This window comes from Pelobates fuscus, chromosome 5 (assembly GCF_036172605.1).
Source record: "Pelobates fuscus isolate aPelFus1 chromosome 5, aPelFus1.pri, whole genome shotgun sequence".
NCBI classification, from domain to species: Eukaryota; Metazoa; Chordata; class Amphibia; order Anura; family Pelobatidae; genus Pelobates; species Pelobates fuscus.
In genome coordinates, this window is record NC_086321.1 from 175,140,130 (window position 1) to 175,149,376 (window position 9,247).

Below are 9,247 nucleotides of genomic sequence, written 5' to 3' on the forward strand. Positions count from 1 at the left end.
AGGGAGGGAGAGGGGGGGGAGGGAGACCACCACCACGGGGGGAGGGAGAGACCACCACCACGGGGAATATCGTGGACTTTATAGATTCATTCTATTTTATTTGTTGTTTTTTCAAGCTACCTTTAAGTGTTAATAAATTTGTTTGCAAGATTTCCTGCATCCTGGAATATTCTTAAGCAACAAACAACTTGCAAGACCACAGAGGGAAAAATGGCTTAGTACCTGATGTCCACGTGCTTTCACCTGATTTACTTTTAGTCTGAGCCAGCTTTTATAAAGTGGCTCATGACCATGTGAGTGGAACCTTTGAAATTTTTATTGTAAAGTGGCTCCTACGTTATTACACTTTTTTTGTGGTTTTCCCTGTTTTAACTTACAGGCATATATACACCACTGGTCTGTGGAATTCGGATTGACCATAAGCACTTTTTTACCAAAATTCTACGTGTAATTAAGGGAAATGTGCAATATCTATTAGTGTGCTCTCACCACCCACCCTTTTTTTTAATATTGTATGTTTGATGTGATTAAGTGACTTCACATAGGTGATTGTAGCACCTTGCTCCTAACTGCTTAACCTTATACCTTTTGTATTCTCACTAATAAGGCCAAGTATTGACAAAGTTGTCACAATTCTTAAGCTTAACTTCCTGCATCGAAACCTGTGGGAACATCATGCTGACAAATGTTCATCTAAATGAAAACCTGAAGATACAGCCTGTCGATCATCTAAATAGCAACAAATAATATCCAGTAAGTGTAAAGCTGTAATAACTAGTCTAACCAGTAGGGGAATATAAAATAGAAAGGCTAATCGACTGCATTCGTGAACTAAATAAATCCAGCAAACATCTGCCGAATAGGGGAAATCTCCCGAACAGAATAAATGCTTTCACAATAATAGTTCGTCTGTTTCATACCGACATCAAAGGAAAGGTTCGTATGAAGTAGGTGACTGACTAAACGCACAAATGGAGGGAAACGAAAACGAAATGACTGCGTTTGTGCGTTTGCAAAGAACTGAAACCATAAATATACCCCAATGCTCACTAAATCATGCCTAAGCGCCTAAAACAAACAAATGCAATGAATCAAACGAACGTAAGAAACATGAATAGACCCCTACCGCGATGAGGTATATAACGGATGTAACCGCTGCCTTACGGTAAGGGTCTTGACTTACAGTTGGAACCACTAGCCAAGACCGGGCTCAGAGGAAGACTGAAGGAGGCAGCGGGTTTGTAACTTTTGGTGAGCTGTCAGGTAAGTGGGGGAAAAAAGGAACCAGAACCAGAAGGGAAAGCGGGGATGAAAAAAGATGGCGACTTGACCGGAAGTAATCCTCTCAACTCGCCAGACCAACAATGGTAAAGTGGTAGAGGATTGGCAGCCCTTTTAAAGGGAATTCAAGCCCCTCCCACAGGCCTTAATATATTTAAAATCTATGTTTATGAATTAGAATTACTCAATCTGGGGTAGCAAGATGTAGCCATATTTTAAATGTTATAAAGGGATATTTAACATTCTCACTAAAGGATATATGTTCCTTTTTTTAATCATTGACAAACACAGACAACCTTACAGGTACACACAAACTTAGTACAGACAATCTGACGCACAAGCTAACTACAGACAAACACTGGTATACACCAAGATGCTTACTACAGACAAGCTCACTGATACACACGTCACTACAGATAAGCTCACTGACGCACACATGCTCACTACAGACATGCTCACTGACATAAACATGCTTACTGACGAGGGGCGGGGCCTGACCGCTGAGCTGAACGGACGCAGGCAGCAACAGCTCCTGTGCCAACCGACACTCTAAGCTACATCTGCCAACACAGACACCTAAATCGGGCAATTGGAAGCTGGATATAGGCAGAGAAAACTGAAACCTACACAAGGATACCTCAAGTGCTCGGCACCAACATGCGGCCTACTCACGGGAGAGATGGGCACTCTCCCGCCGTTTTCATACTCAGCTGACGCAATGCAGAGCCCGCGTCGTTGTCCCGTGTTCCCCCCCCCCCCCCCATATGGACCGGCGGGGGTCATCCCGGTCCACACCACACTGGGCCACAAGCTCCTACAAACTTCTGCGACCGCTAGCATTCTGCACCTTGTGACCAAGATGGCGGCTAGTGACCACGCTCCTGGGCCTGCTCTCACCCAGCCTCTACAAGCGCGACATGTGAGTGGGATCCCCCACGCAGACTGCATAGCAGAAGGCTTCGACCACTTTTGGACACAGCTGTGGGCCAAAATGCCACAGATGCGAGCAGCCCAAATGGTCTCTCAGCAACCCACCAGCTAAACCGGCTCCGAAAAGCGCAACCGAGCCACGAACTGCACCCGGTGATGGCAGCTAAGAGGCACCCAGACAAAATCTCTGCTAACCCTGGGCCCAAACTGACAGGCACAAACAAAGGGAAGAGAAAGAGAAGAGCGACACCTAATTGCAAGGCTTACCCGCTAACACTTGCCGACCCATGCCTCACCTCACTAGGCATAAAATCTCTACGCCGCGCACTTGGCACCAACGGAGACGATCTGATCGACCCCCTGGCACTTACCGGAGCCACGAGGTGACCAAAACTCCTCACCGCAATCCTGGGCAGAGAGCCGCAAAGGGGAGCCCACGAGAGCACGACTCACACCTCCGGAGGGGGAAACTTCGGGATCACACTAACACTGAACCCCACCGGGATACCGGCGAAGGAGCAACACGCAACTGGATCAGCAGGAACCGGGTTCCAACAAAAACCTGGGGCAGACGGAACAACGGGCTCGGGGCCACTGAGACTTTTACAAATTGAAGTGGGCAGAAGCCAAGCCAGGGGATAGGGTGAAACTCCAACTACACGCAGCCTGATGTGCACATCTCAGTTAGTGCCTTGCTGTTACTCCACAGACTGATATGTATCAACCCCAAACTGGACTGTTTATTTTTCTTATTATTTACTATCATCCAACAACTAATCGTTTGTTATAGCCTATCTAGTTTAAAGCTCTGGTACTACCCCTAACCACTCACTAGCATGCACCAACTACACGGATTCATACTTAAAGCTGACTAGACTCCATGTTCAGGGACAGGAGCATTAACTCTTACAATGCCTGTTTACTATAAGCACACAGCTGAAGCACCTAATGCACAGTGGGCAGGTCCACAAACGAGACACCTCATTAAAGCACAGCCTAGCCAAAAGCTTTCTGTTGAATTTTATTAGTTGTAAGCAGTTCGACAAGTTCAGGACAAATCATAACCTTATGTAAGATATACTCTAACAAAATGTGCAGTACCCTCAAATGCCAGCAACTGTTTCCATTACGTATTTATAATTTCAAGTGCAACTAGCTCAGTCACATCTAGTAATCTAGACATAAACATCCCCGTCCAAGCATTACTTACCTGAGTTGCATATGTTATACTACAGCTTAACAGTCAGGAGATACCAGAGCGTGAATAATCATACCAAACTAAATATTACTTATAAAATTGTGCATGCATTAACATACCCCATTCTGTTTTCAAATGTTTATGAAAAAGCGTGAGGATTGCCTTTGGGGTACCTCATGCGTGTTATTATCTCATTTGCACGGCAAAAATAAATAATTAAAAAAAAAAAACACGCGCGCTCACTGACACACACACACACGCGCGCGCGCGCTCACTGACGCACACACGCTCACTGACACACATACATGCTCACCACAGATGCTTACCACAGACGTGCTCACTGACACGCATGCTCACTGACACATAGATGCTTACTACAGACGTGCTCACTGACACACACACACACACACACACACACATACATGCTCACTACAGACATGCTCACTGACACACACATGATGTAGATTAATTTAGAAATAAACAAATATGTTTAGAAATCTATCTGTTCCTGTCCAAATCTGAGATGATTAAATTGCGTATACGCAGAAGTAAATTCACACTGACACACGGAGATCAGGTTAAAATAACTTCGAGAAAATTTAATGGCATCTGGCAAAAAACAGGCTTGCAAGCCCTTATAAGACCAAAATGACATCATCATTGAATATCAGATAATAACAAATAAACATCATTAATTGGATTAAATGTTAAGTGACTATGTCAGTGTCCACCCATCAATATTATTAATTGGATCAAGAACTAAGTGGTTAGCTAGGTGTGGACAGATGGCTCAAGCGCCATCTCTCCCAGCATGAGGCTTACTCGGTGGGAAGGGGGGCTTGAGCGTCATTTTGGGCAGTTAGTGATGTCAGACTCGTGGTCAGGTGCAGGGTTCTTTTATGAATAGAACATTTCATTAGGCCTGCTTCACATGGCCTTGGCCTTGGCCTTGGTTATACTTTGTTGCATGTTACAGGAGATTCAATAATTCCGGAGTCAGCTATGTCTTTATAGAAAATACAGTCTCTATTCATTACACTAAATGTTGCTGGGAAATTCTGTTATGTAATGTAGTTTAAAATGGAGGATCTGTCAGGTAATGTGGGTTAAAATGGAGTTAGTGCAAACATTCAACACAGGTTCAATACAGGTTTTTAATAATTCTACATCACACATACATGCTCACTATAGACATGCTCACTGACACACATACATGCTCACTACAGACGTCCTTACTGACACACATACATGCTTATTACAGACGTGCTCATTAGCACACACACAAATATGCTCACTACAGACATGCTCACTGACAGACATACATGCTTACTACAGACATGTTCACTATTAAATCCAGCAGCAAATACAAGTATCTAATTAAAATGTTCCTCTTTCTTCATGAGAAATGTTGGAAGGTATGAATTATCATGTAATTTTATAAGGTACAGCACAACAGATTTCTTTGTGTTTTTATATAACAAAATAGTAATAAAATCTCAGTGAATGTGCAAGCACTGTGACTTTGTTTAGGAAACTGTCCAAATTACCTGAGAAAGTAGACAAAAAAAGTGACGCTTGTGATCCCTCCCTCACCCACCCACACACACACACACACCCACAACCTTTATTAAATTATGAAATTGCACTTTTCATTGAGAATAAAACAATAAACTTCACATGAATGCCATATGAAGGATTTTTTTTTTTTTAAATAGTGTTCTCCTTTATTGTGAAGGCTCTGGAATCCGACCAAGATGGTAGTACCTGATTAATATGGGCTCTCTGAATAGGCGCCCTTAAGTAATGGAAATGGTCCTACATCCCAAACCAGATGTCTGCACTCAGCACACTTCCTTCCAGTTACTGCCCATCCCAATGACTGCTGAGCAAGTGATCGCATACATTTTCCACCTGAGCCACTCAACTGTGGCTGAATGATTACCGCTTTAATATTTATTACTTTTTAGAGACTTCAAAGGAGTCTACAAGATGATTTAGGCGTGAGTCCAAGTGTTGATGGAGATATCTAGAGATCAACCAAATGTCTGTGCACACCCCTGAAACGTTCAACCTATTTTATGTCTGCTAGCAAAGGAAACTGACAAACAGGCATTTAATGTGGCTATCAGAGTTGTGTAACATTTCTAGTATGAAGTATGTATTGTACATGTTTTACCATGACAGCAATAAAATAATTTTCCTCCAAAAAGTTTTAGTAATTAATACCCATTTATTTTTACAAATGTGTGGCTTCACAGAGCCAGCAGGTGGCAATGTTAAATGACTGTTCAGTTGATGTATTCTATTATCATTGAACATTAAATACACTACAATTTTAGAGGTTGTTCACTTAAAGCTGCACGGTTATGGCAGCATCTGTTTGTTTTGCCCCCACCCCCTCCCGACTCCACTACACTTTAAATTTTGTCACCCTAAAATGCTCCAAGGTCCCCCATTTCACTTTTTTTTATTGTTTATTTCTTGTCCTAGGTGCCACCATCTTAGTGTTGCCAGATAAAGGCCCTGCGGGTCACTTCCCAATTCCCTTCCATAACCCCCTCTATCTATGAAGTTACATTCTCCCTTCTGCCCCTTCTCGCTATGCCGCAAGTATGGGGCATGTCTACTTAACACTGAGCAGACATTAAAGGGGAACCTAGCACAGGGAGTGTGGGGGAGGCATAGTGTTAAACACAGCCTGTATGTGTATGTATGTATGTGTATAGATTAGTAAAAAGTGAGTATGGGTCAGTGAGCTATTTTTTTTCCATTAAAAATTAGTTTTTTTTTTAATTGTTTATATATATCCAGTTGTGACACCTCTTGACAATGTTCAAACATTGTGTAACTAACTGTTTTAGTGTTGGCGGAAATGAAGGTCTCCTTTACTTCCATAGTTCCCTCATATGTTTCATGTAGCCTCTCTCATTGGGTCTGCTGTTGTAGTAGCAGTCAAGCAGGTCTAGGTTCTCACTTCGTGTCCAAGAATAGTTTGTCCCAGTAGCGCACTGGGCATCAGATTGCCCTGGTTCCCTAGCATCTGATAGGGACCTTGTTACTCTCTTGGTTCCTGTTACTCTCATTATTGGTTTGGGTAGGGTATGTATTGTTAGGTGTCTTGCCCAGGAACACTTACTGGTAAATCTCAAAGATGGAGTTCCTGGTTCCAAGACAGTGACTTTACCACTGCACTAACAGATGTTAGCAGGGACAGCATACACTGAGAGGCACAACCAAGTTTCTGAGAATGTGAACAAAGATATCAGCACAGAATATGGTCTGGACCTGCCTAATTCTAGTTGGTAGATAGCATAAAGGGTAGTTGACAATGACAAGGCTAAGATCCTCTTGAGATTTTCATATCAAGACAGACAAGCAAATAGTGGGCAACCAACCTGACATCGTGGTAGCAGACAAGGAACATAAGACTGCCGTGGTGGTGAATGTGGCAATACCACGTGAATATAACATCAGGAAGAAGGAACATGAGAGTGGACAAATACCAAGGACTGAAAGGCGCTGAAAGGATGTGAAAAGTAAAGGCAGTAGAAGGCCCAGTTGTGATTGGAGCACTTGGGGCTGTGACATGCAAGCTGAGATCGCTGTCCAAAAGAGTTCAGTTCCAGGAACAGCTAAGATACTGCGCAGAACCCTCAGACTCCCAGGATTCTGGTAGAGGACCTGAGAATGAGGAATACACAAAAATATACACCACCTTGGAGGGGTGAGAAATTTTGTATTTAAAAAAAAATATATATATATATATATTTAGACACGTTAAAGAGAGGAAGAAGATGACCACAAAGGTGGGTTAGAAAAGAGGACAAAAGGGATAAGATATATTAACCTTGAACTAGCCCCGGTTGGTTGGTGCTTTGGGCATCCCTTAAAATTTTAAATTCACTTTGATTGTTGGTCTCCTCACAACACCCACAATGCATCCACAAACATTGGCTACAATGAGGTGGTAATGCCTGGCAGTCTGACATGCACTAGAGGAGGCTTGTTCTCAGACAGATGTAAACAGAAACATGTCATGGACATGAACAAACCTTCCAGTACATTATATTAACTATATTAAGATTGGGTGTTTAAATGTCTATTTAAGGATCAATGATTTACCATTTGTGATAGATTTATACCACCACATATATCCTTTAAGGATTCTGGGGTACATTTATCAAAGTGTTCTGTTTTTAAAAAGTGTTGGAAAATGTAAATGGGGAGTAGTCACAAATGTATTGAGACCACATTTTAAAATAGAAAACGTTGCTACATTTCCCCAAATATTCCATAATTAAATCTCTTAATGTTAGCAAGGCTTTGTGTTGCCAAAGCTTTATAAATAGGGCATGAGGTCTTTAGGGACCAGATTGTGATGATAGCAAGTGTATTATTGGTATTTAAGGATTAAAATAATCCCTTGCTCCAGTATCTCTTTAGCATCCACTCCATCCCCACCTCGGTGTCCATATCCCGTGTATCATTCATTTTAATACAAAGTTATCTCCTGCATTCCCCTCTGCAGCCAGTGAGCAGCTGAAAGCCCAGTCATTCTCCTTTTTTTCCGCATTGGCTAAGACGTTAAAATATTTAAACTTGGGATCAGAGCCAAACAGTCTGGAGTCCTGATCCAAGCCAGCCTCGCCCTCCCTGGCCTGCTGTGTGAGATCATCCTTAAAGGGACACAACACCCATTAGTAAATTAAAGGCAACTATAGCTGAATAGGGGAAAACATCCCCTAACACATCCAAAGATAGCCGTGTTTGCCTAAAATTGTGCAATTTGCGTGTCAATTCATCACAGTTCGGAGTTTAGTGAATGAATCACATTGACTGCTCTCACTTTAAATAGCTGTGAGCAGGGGACATCACTTTTACTGAGCGTCTATTATTTTATATAAATGTAGGACCCCTTTTTCTCACTGGTATCGTTAGAAACTGGCGCACTTTCCCATGTTTCACATCATACATGTAAAATGTATGTAACCTGCAATCTGAGCACATGTTAAGTGGGTGTACATTGTCAGTGACAGACAGGCAAGTGCACATCGAGACAACACTGAAAGGGTAAACCAAAACTTTATACACAATGTTGTGTAAGTCATTCTTTATATTAAATGAAGGGTTATGTGCCCTTTAATTTCACCTTAACAAACACCATGTGTCAGAGGCATACAGTCTGAGAGACGGCTAGAAGACAGTGTTCCCCATAAGCAGCCAGCCATGTTATCAGACAGCCACTGCTCCCCATCAGCAGCCAGCCATTTCTACTGGCAGTTAGTGTTCCACATCAGAAACCAGTGTTCCCCATCAGCAGCCAGCCCTGCCTTCTGGCAGCCAGTGTTCCCCATCAGCAGCCAGCCATGCCTTCTGGCAGCCAGTGATCCCCATCAGCAGCCAGCCATTCCACATCAGAAACCAGTGATCCCCATCAGCAGCCAGCCATGCCTTCTGATAGCCAGTGTTCCCCATCAGCAGCCAGCCATTTCTACTGGCAGCTAGTGTCCACATCAGAAACCAGTGTTCCCCATCAGCAGCCAGCTATGCCTTCTAGCAGCCAGTGTTCCCCATCAGCAGCCAGTGTTCCCTATCAGCAGCCACCCAGGAGGAAAGGTTCACCGTCAGCTGCCAGCCATGCATTGTGAGAATAAAATGCCATGCATTAGTGGGACACAGCAAATCTTTCAGAAAGTTGAGCCAGCTCCTTTTCTTTGCCTCTTCCTTCTCCCAAGTTTCCCCCCGTTTCTCCCCTCCCTCATCTTTTCCTAAATGAATGGAGTCCCCAGGCTGGCAGGAAGTTGTAATGAACATCTCTTCTTCTAGATGCTGGCTGTC